Genomic DNA, 10,000 nt, shown 5'->3' with positions numbered 1-10,000 from the left:
GTGGGCCTCTGGAGGTGTTTGTGGAGCTCATCCGGGCTCTGGGGGTGTCTGGTAAAGAGATCCGGGTTCTGGCGTCTTTTTCCGGGTCCAATTCGGCCGTTGTGGGCCTCTGGAGGTGTTTGTGGAGCTCATCCGGGCTCTGGGGGTGTCTGGTAAAGAGATCCGGGTTCTGGCGTCTTTTTCCGGGTCCAATTCGGCCGTTGTGGGCCTCTGGAGGTGTTTGTGGAGCTCATCCGGGCTCTGGGGGTGTCTGGTAAAGAGATCCGGGTTCTGGCGTCTTTTTCCGGGTCCAATTCGGCCGTTGTGGGCCTCTGGAGGTGTTTGTGGAGCTCATCCGGGCTCTGGGGGTGTCTGGTAAAGAGATCCGGGTTCTGGCGTCTTTTTCCGGGTCCAATTCGGCCGTTGTGGGCCTCTGGAGGTGTTTGTGGAGCTCATCCGGGCTCTGGGGGTGTCTGGTAAAGAGATCCGGGTTCTGGCGTCTTTTTCCGGGTCCAATTCGGCCGTTGTGGGCCTCTGGAGGTGTTTGTGGAGCTCATCCGGGCTCTGGGGGTGTCTGGTAAAGAGATCCGGGTTCTGGCGTCTTTTTCCGGGTCCAATTCGGCCGTTGTGGGCCTCTGGAGGTGTTTGTGGAGCTCATCCGGGCTCTGGGGGTGTCTGGTAAAGAGATCCGGGTTCTGGCGTCTTTTTCCGGGTCCAATTCGGCCGTTGTGGGCCTCTGGAGGTGTTTGTGGAGCTCATCCGGGCTCTGGGGGTGTCTGGTAAAGAGATCCGGGTTCTGGCGTCTTTTTCCGGGTTCAATTCGGCCGTTGTGGGCCTCTGGAGGTGTTTGGGTCCGAGTTCCGGGCTCTGGGGGTGTCTGGTAAAGAGATCCGGGTTCTGGTGTCTTTTTCCGGGTTTAATTCGGCCGTTGTGGGCCTCTGGAGGTGTTTGGGTCCGAGTTCCGGGCTCTGGGGGTGTCTGGTAAAGAGATCCGGGTTCTGGCGTCTTTTTCCGGGTCCAATTCGGCCGTTGTGGGCCTCTGGAGGTGTTTGGGTCCGAGTTCCGGGCTCTGGGGGTGTCTGGTAAAGAGATCCGGGTTCTGGCGTCTTTTTCCGGGTTCGATTCGGCCGTTGTGGGCCTCTGGAGGTGTTTGGGTCCGAGTTCCGGGCTCTGGGGGTGTCTGGTAAAGAGATCCGGGTTCTGGCGTCTTTTTCCGGGTTCGATTCGGCCGTTGTGGGCCTCTGGAGGTGTTTGGGTCCGAGTTCCGGGCTCTGGGGGTGTCTGGTAAAGAGATCCGGGTTCTGGTGTCTTTTTCCTGGCTTAATTCGGCCGTTGTGGGCCCCTGGAGGTGTTTGCGGACCTCCGCGGGTGAAATAATGGAAAAAAAAAAAAGTTAAAGTTTCCAGTCGGGACTATGTGGAGCGAAAAAAACCCGGACTTTTTTGGCTCCGTCAGAAACTAAGTAAAAGTCGGAATATGTGAAGGAAAGCCCAGAAAATGCCTGGGCTTTTTTAGATCGCTTCGATAAATTTTTTTTTAGCTCACATCACTGGGCCACCAGGTCGCAGATTTCAGAAACCTGGTTTTCGGAAACAGAGATCTCCAGGACAGGGCCCCGAGCTTCGGGGGGAGCGTTCCCCAGCTGGACCTAAGCATAGTGGGCCAGGCCCCGGGCGGAAAGACGCTCCTGGAGCCGAGATACAGGGGTGGCCCCCCGCGCGACTTACCCGATTTCGGAGCACTATTTTCGGACAGTGATGGCAGAGCAGTGGGTGTACCGCATGGAGGAAAATAACAGCTCCAGAGAGCGGCAGAGACCAGACCATGACCCAGAACGGCACACTGTTCCCGGACAGTGATGGCAGACCAGCAGGTGTACCCCATGGATGAATAAAGAGTTCCAGAGAGCGGCAGAGACCAGACCAAGTCCCAGAACGACACACTATTCCCGGACAGTGATGGCAGACCAGCAGGTGCAGTGGATGGATGAATAAAGAGCTCCAGAGAGCGGCAGAGACCAGACCATGACCCAGAACGGCACACTGTTCCCGGACAGTGATGGCAGACCAGCAGGTGTACCGCATGGAAGAATACAGAGTTCCAGAGAGCGGCAGAGACCAGACCATGACCCAGAACGGCACACTGTTCCCGGACAGTGATGGCAGACCAGCAGGTGTACCGCATGGATGAAAATAACAGCTCCAGAGAGCGGCAGAACCCAGACCATGACCCAGAACGGCACACTGTTCCCGGACAGTGATGGCAGACCAGCAGGTGTACCCCATGGATGAATAAAGAGTTCCAGAGAGTTCCAGAGAGCGGCAGAGACCAGACCATGACCCAGAACGGCACACTATTCCCGGACAGTGATGGCAGAACAGCAGGTGTACCGCATGGATGAATAAAGAGCTCCAGAGAGCGGCAGAGACCAGACCAAGTCCCAGAACGACACACTATTCCCGGACAGTGATGGCAGACCAGCAGGTGTACCCCATGGATGAATACAGAGTTCCAGAGAGCGGCAGAGACCAGACCATGACCCAGAACGGTACACTATTCCCGGACAGTGATGGCAGACCAGCAGGTGTACATGATGGATGAATACAGAGTTCCAGAGAGCGTGATATCCCAGACCATGACCCAGAACGGCACACTGTTCCCGGACACTGATGGCAGAACAGCAGGTGTACCGCATGGATGAATAAAGAGTTCCAGAGAGCGGCAGAGACCAGACCATGACCCAGAACGACACACTATTCCCGGACAGTGATGGCAGACCAGCAGGTGTACCCCATGGATGAATAAAGAGTTCCAGAGAGCGGCGGAACCCAGACCATGACCCAGAACGGCACACTGTTCCCGGACAGTGATGGCAGACCAGCAGGTGTACCGCATGGATGAATAAAGAGCTCCAGAGAGCGGCAGAGACCAGACCAAGTCCCAGAACGACACACTATTCCCGGACAGTGATGGCAGAACAGCAGGTGCAGTGGATGGATGAATAAAGAGCTCCAGAGAGCGGCAGAACCCAGACCAAGTCCCAGAAAGACACACTATTCCCGGACAGTGATGGCAGAACAGCAGGTGTACCGCATGGATGAATACAGAGCTCCAGAGAGCGGCAGAGACCAGACCAAGTCCCAGAACGACACACTATTCCCGGACAGTGATGGCAGAACAGCAGGTGTACCGCATGGATGAATACAGAGCTCCAGAGAGCGGCAGAGACCAGACCAAGTCCCAGAACGACACACTATTCCCGGACAGTGATGGCAGAACAGCAGGTGTACCGCATGGATGAATAAAGAGTTCCAGAGAGCGGCAGAGACCAGACCAAGTCCCAGAACGGCACACTGTTCCCGGACAGTGATGGCAGACCAGCAGGTGTACCCCATGGATGAATAAAGAGTTCCAGAGAGCGGCAGAGACCAGACCAAGTCCCAGAAAGACACACTATTCCCGGACAGTGATGGCAGAACAGCAGGTGTACCGCATGGATGAATAAAGAGCTCCAGAGAGCGGCAGAGACCAGACCAAGTCCCAGAACGACACACTATTCCCGGACAGTGATGGCAGACCAGCAGGTGTACCCCATGGATGAATAAAGAGTTCCAGAGAGTTCCAGAGAGCGGCAGAACCCAGACCATGACCCAGAACGGCACACTGTTCCCGGACAGTGATGGCAGACCAGCAGGTGTACCCCATGGATGAATAAAGAGTTCCAGAGAGTTCCAGAGAGTGGCAGAACCCAGACCATGACCCAGAACGGCACACTGTTCCCGGACAGTGATGGCAGACCAGCAGGTGTACCCCATGGATGAATACAGAGTTCCAGAGAGCGGCAGAGACCAGACCATGACCCAGAACGGCACACTATTCCCGGACAGTGATGGCAGAACAGCAGGTGCAGTGGATGGATGAATAAAGAGCTCCAGAGAGCGGCAGAACCCAGACCAAGTCCCAGAACGACACACTGTTCCCGGACAGTGATGGCAGACCAGCAGGTGTACCGCATGGATGAATAAAGAGCTCCAGAGAGCGGGAGATCCCGGCCGATGTCCGATGACGAAGCACTGCATGGGACACTTTGAAGGAAGGGTCGGTCTCCTGGATGAAAAGAACTTTAATTTTCTGACTTAAAATACGGAGTTAAAGTTTCCAGTCGGGACGATAAGGAGGGCAAAAAAACCCGGACTTTTTTGGCTCCGTCAGAAACTAAGTAAAAGTCGGACTATGTGAAGGAAAGCTCAGAAAATGCCTGGAGAATTTTGAGCGGACCGGAAAAAAAAAGTTCCAGCCGACATCACTGGGCCACCAGGTCGCAGATTCCTGAAACCCGGTTTTTAGAAACATAGGCCTCCAGTCGTGAAGACCGACGTTTGTGCGGTTCGGATCCGACTCAGACCTCAGTATTTTCGGACACCCTCGGACAGTGGCGGGGGTGGAAGAACCGGAGCCTCATGCAGAACTGGCTGTCGGGGAGCAAGCGGACGCTACCCCGGCAGGAGGCATCATTCCGGGCACTGTGGCTGATCGGTAGCTTTCGTGGATGGATGACTGAGCGAACGAACGAGATGACGGCGGTGCGTCCTGGCTGATGTCCCAGTACGGGGCACTATTCTCGGATGCTGATGGCAGAACAGCAGGTGCAGTGGACGGATGAACACACAGTTCCAGACAGCGTGATATCCCAGACCATGTCCCACAACGGCCCACTATTCTCGGATGCTGATGTCATAACAGCAGGTGTAACGCATGGATGAATACAGAGTTCCAGAGAGCGGCAGAGACCAGACCATGTCCCAGAACGGGACACTATTCTCGGATGCTGATGTCAGAACAGCAGGTGTAACGCATGGATGAATACAGAGTTCCAGAGAGCGGCAGAGACCAGACCATGTCCCAGAACGGCGCACTATTCTCGGATGCTGATGTCAGAACAGCAGGTGCAGCGGACGGACTAATACACAGTTCCAGAGAGCGGTATTTCACGACAGATATCCGATGATGAAGCGCTATTGTCGGACACTGATGGCAGAACAGCAGGTGCACTGGATGAAGGAAATTAACAGAACATAGTTCCAGAGAGCGGGATATCCCAGACCAAGTCCCAGAACGGCGCGCTATTGTCGGACACTGATGGCAGAACAGCAGGTGCACTGGATGAAGGAAATAAACAGAACATAGTTCCAGAGAGCGGGATATCCCAGACCAAGTCCCAGAACGGCCCACTATTCCCGGACACTCATCTACTTAAAATCTCCCTGATTACCTGCCAGAACAGAGCAGATCCAGAGAGCGGTATTTCACGGCAGTTATCCGATGATGAAGCGCTGTTGTCGGACACTGATGGCAGAACAGCAGGTGCAGTGGATGAAGGAAATAATCAGAACATAGTTCCAGAGAGCGGGATATGCGAGACCATGTCCCAGTACGGGACACTAGTCTCGGATGCTGATGTCAGAACAGCAGGTGCAGTGGATGGATGAAATAAACAGTTCCAGAGAGCGTGAGATCCCGGCTGATATCCGATGAAGAAGCACTGTTCACGGACACTGATGGCAGAACAGCAGGTGCAGCGGATGGATGAATACACAGTTCCAGACAGCGGGAGATCCCTGACCATGTCCCAGTACGGGACACTATTCTCGGATGCTGATGTCAGAACAGCAGGTGCAGTGGACGGATGAATACGAAGTTCCATGGAGCGGGAGATCCCAGACCATGTCCCAGTACGGGACACTATTCTCGGATGCTGATGTCAGAACAGCAGGTGCAGTGGATGAAGGAAATAATCAGAACACAGTTCCATGGAGCGGGAGATCCCAGACCATGTCCCAGTACGGGACACTATTCTCGGATGCTGATGTCAGAACAGCAGGTGCAGTGGATGGATGAATTAAACAGTTCCAGAGAGCGTGAGATCCCGGCTGATATCCGATGAAGAAGCGCTATTGTCGGACACTGATGGCAGAACAGCAGGTGCAGCGGATGGATGAAATAAACAGTTCCATGGAGCGGTATTTCCCGACAGATATCCGACGACGAAGGACCATTTGGGACACTTTGAAGGAAGGGTCGGTCTCCTGGATGAAAAAGACTTTAATTTTCTGACTTAAAAAAAAGGTTAAAGTTTCCAGTCGGGACGATAAGGAGGGCAAAAAAACCCGGACTTTTTTGGCTCCGTCAGAAACTAAGTAAAAGTCGGAATATGTGAAGGAAAGCTCAGAAAATGCCTGGGCTTTTTTAGATCGCTTCGATAAATTTTTTTTTAGCTCACATCACTGGGCCACCAGGTCGCAGATTTCAGAAACCTGGTTTTCGGAAACAGAGATCTCCAGGACAGGGCCCCGAGCTTCGGGGGGAGCGTTCCCCAGCTGGACCTAAGCATAGTGGGCCAGGCCCCGGGCGGAAAGAGGCTCCTGGAGCCGAGATACAGGGGTGGCTCCCCGCGCGACTTACCCGATTTCGGAGCACTATTTTCGGACAGTGATGGCAGAGCAGTGGGTGTACTGGATGGAGGAAAATAACAGCTCCAGAGAGCGGCAGAGACCAGACCATGACCCAGAACGGCACACTGTTCCCGGACAGTGATGGCAGACCAGCAGGTGTACCCCATGGATGAATAAAGAGTTCCAGAGAGCGGCAGAGACCAGACCAAGTCCCAGAACGACACACTATTCCCGGACAGTGATGGCAGACCAGCAGGTGCAGTGGATGGATGAATAAAGAGCTCCAGAGAGCGGCAGAGACCAGACCAAGTCCCAGAACGACACACTATTCCCGGACAGTGATGGCAGAACAGCAGGTGTACCGCATGGATGAATACAGAGTTCCAGAGAGCGGCAGAACCCAGACCATGACCCAGAACGGCACACTGTTCCCGGACAGTGATGGCAGACCAGCAGGTGTACCCCATGGATGAATACAGAGTTCCAGAGAGCGGCAGAGACCAGACCAAGTCCCAGAACGACACACTATTCCCGGACAGTGATGGCAGAACAGCAGGTGTACCGCATGGATGAATACAGAGCTCCAGAGAGCGGCAGAGACCAGACCAAGTCCCAGAACGACACACTATTCCCGGACAGTGATGGCAGACCAGCAGGTGTACCCCATGGATGAATAAAGAGTTCCAGAGAGCGGCAGAACCCAGACCATGACCCAGAACGGCACACTGTTCCCGGACAGTGATGGCAGACCAGCAGGTGTACCCCATGGATGAATACAGAGTTCCAGAGAGCGGCAGAGACCAGACCAAGTCCCAGAACGACACACTATTCCCGGACAGTGATGGCAGAACAGCAGGTGTACCCCATGGATGAATAAACAGCTCCAGAGAGCGGCAGAGACCAGACCAAGTCCCAGAACGACACACTATTCCCGGACAGTGATGGCAGAACAGCAGGTGTACCGCATGGATGAATACAGAGCTCCAGAGAGCGGCAGAGACCAGACCAAGTCCCAGAACGACACACTATTCCCGGACAGTGATGGCAGAACGGCAGGTGTACCGCATGGATGAATAAAGAGTTCCAGAGAGCGTGATATCCCAGACCATGACCCAGAACGACACACTATTCCCGGACAGTGATGGCAGAACAGCAGGTGTACCGCATGGATGAATAAAGAGTTCCAGAGAGCGGCAGAGACCAGACCAAGTCCCAGAACGGTACACTATTCCCGAACAGTGATGGCAGAACAGCAGGTGCAGTGGATGGATGAATAAAGAGCTCCAGAGAGCGGCAGAGACCAGACCAAGTCCCAGAGCGGTACACTATTCCCGGACAGTGATGGCAGACCAGCAGGTGTACATGATGGATGAATAAAGAGTTCCAGAGAGCGGCAGAGACCAGACCAAGTCCCAGAACGACACACTATTCCCGGACAGTGATGGCAGACCAGCAGGTGCAGTGGATGAAGGAAATAAACAGAACATAGTTCCAGAGAGCGGGATATGCCAGACCATGTCCCAGTACGGGACACTATTCTCGGATGCTGATGTCAGAACAGCAGGTGCAGTGGATGAAGGAAATAATCAGAACATAGTTCCAGAGAGCGGGATATGCCAGACCATGTCCCAGTACGGGACACTATTCTCGGATGCTGATGTCAGAACAGCAGGTGCAGTGGATGGATGAATTAAACAGTTCCAGAGAGCGTGAGATCCCGGCTGATATCCGATGAAGAAGCGCTATTGTCGGACACTGATGGCAGAACAGCAGGTGCAGCGGATGGATGAAATAAACAGTTCCATGGAGCGGTATTTCCCGACAGATATCCGACGACGAAGGACCATTTGGGACACTTTGAAGGAAGGGTCGGTCTCCTGGATGAAAAAGACTTTAATTTTCTGACTTAAAAAAAAGGTTAAAGTTTCCAGTCGGGACGATAAGGAGGGCAAAAAAACCCGGACTTTTTTGGCTCCGTCAGAAACTAAGTAAAAGTCGGAATATGTGAAGGAAAGCTCAGAAAATGCCTGGAGAATTTTGAGCGGACCGGAAAAAAAAAGTTCCAGCTGACATCACTGGGCCACCAGGTCGCAGATTTCAGAAACCTGGTTTTCGGAAACACAGGGCTCCAGGGCTGAGACCCGGGCTTCGTGGGGAGCGTTCCCCAGCTGGGCCTAAGCATCTTCGGACAACTTTGGGCGGAAAAGCGGGTTCGGGAACCGGGATATGGGGCGGGTTACGCGGCGTGACCTGCCCGAGTGCAGTGCACTATTCCCGGACACTCATCTACTTAAAATCTCCCTGATTACCTGCCAGAACAGAGCAGATCCAGAGAGCGGTATTTCACGGCAGATATCCGATGATGAAGCGCTGTTGTCGGACACTGATGGCAGAACAGCAGGTGCGGTGGATGAAATAAACAGTTCCAGAGAGCGGTATTTCACGGCAGTTATCCGATGATGAAGCGCTGTTGTCGGACACTGATGGCAGAACAGCAGGTGCGGTGGATGAAATAAACAGTTCCAGAGAGCGTGAGATCCCGGCTGATATCCGATGAAGAAGCGCTATTGTCGGACACTGATGGCAGAACAGCAGGTGCAGTGGATGGATGAATTAAACAGTTCCAGAGAGCGTGAGATCCCGGCTGATATCCGATGAAGAAGCGCTATTGTCGGACACTGATGGCAGAACAGCAGGTGCAGTGGATGGATGAAATAAACAGTTCCAGAGAGCGGTATTTCACGGCAGATATCCGATGATGAAGCACTGTTCTCGGACACTGATGGCAGAACGGCAGGTGCACTGGATGGATGAAATAAACTGTTCCAGAGAGCGGTATCTCACGGCAGATATCCGATGATGAAGCGCTATTGTTGGACACTGATGGCAGAACAGCAGGTGCAGTGGATGGATGAAGTAAACAGTTCCATAGAGCGTGAGATCCCAGACCATGTCCCAGAACGGCACACTATTCTCGGATGCTGATGTCAGAACAGCAGGTGTAACACATGGATGAATACAGAGTTCCAGAGAGCGGCAGAACCCAGACCATGTCCCAGTACGGGACACTATTCTCGGATGCTGATGTCAGAACAGCAGGTGCAGTGGATGGATGAAGTAAACAGTTCCATAGAGCGGTATTTCCCGACAGATATCCGACGACGAAGGACCATTTGGGACGCTTTGCAGGAAGGGTCGGTCTCCTGGATGAAAAGGACTTTAATTTTCTGACTTAAAATACGAAGTTAAAGTTTCCAGTCGGGACGATAAGGAGGGCAAAAAAACCCGGACTTTTTTGGCTCCGTCAGAAACTAAGTAAAAGTCGGACTATGTGAAGGAAAGCTCAGAAAATGCCTGGAGAATTTTGAGCGGACTGGAAAAAAAAAGTTGTAGCCGACATCACTGGGCCACCAGGTCGCAGATTTCAGAAACCTGGTTTTTAGAAACATAGGCCTCCAGGAGTGAGGACCGACGTTTGTGCGTTTTGGATCCGACTCAGACCTCAGTATTTTCGGACGCCCTCGGACAGTGGCGAGGGTGAACGAACCGGAGCCTCGTTCCGGGCACTG

The sequence above is a fragment of the Gasterosteus aculeatus genome, chromosome 6 (assembly GCF_964276395.1).
Source record: "Gasterosteus aculeatus chromosome 6, fGasAcu3.hap1.1, whole genome shotgun sequence".
Taxonomy (NCBI): domain Eukaryota; kingdom Metazoa; phylum Chordata; class Actinopteri; order Perciformes; family Gasterosteidae; genus Gasterosteus; species Gasterosteus aculeatus.
The sequence above is the reverse complement of the archived record's forward strand: the minus strand, read 5'-3'. Positions refer to the sequence as shown.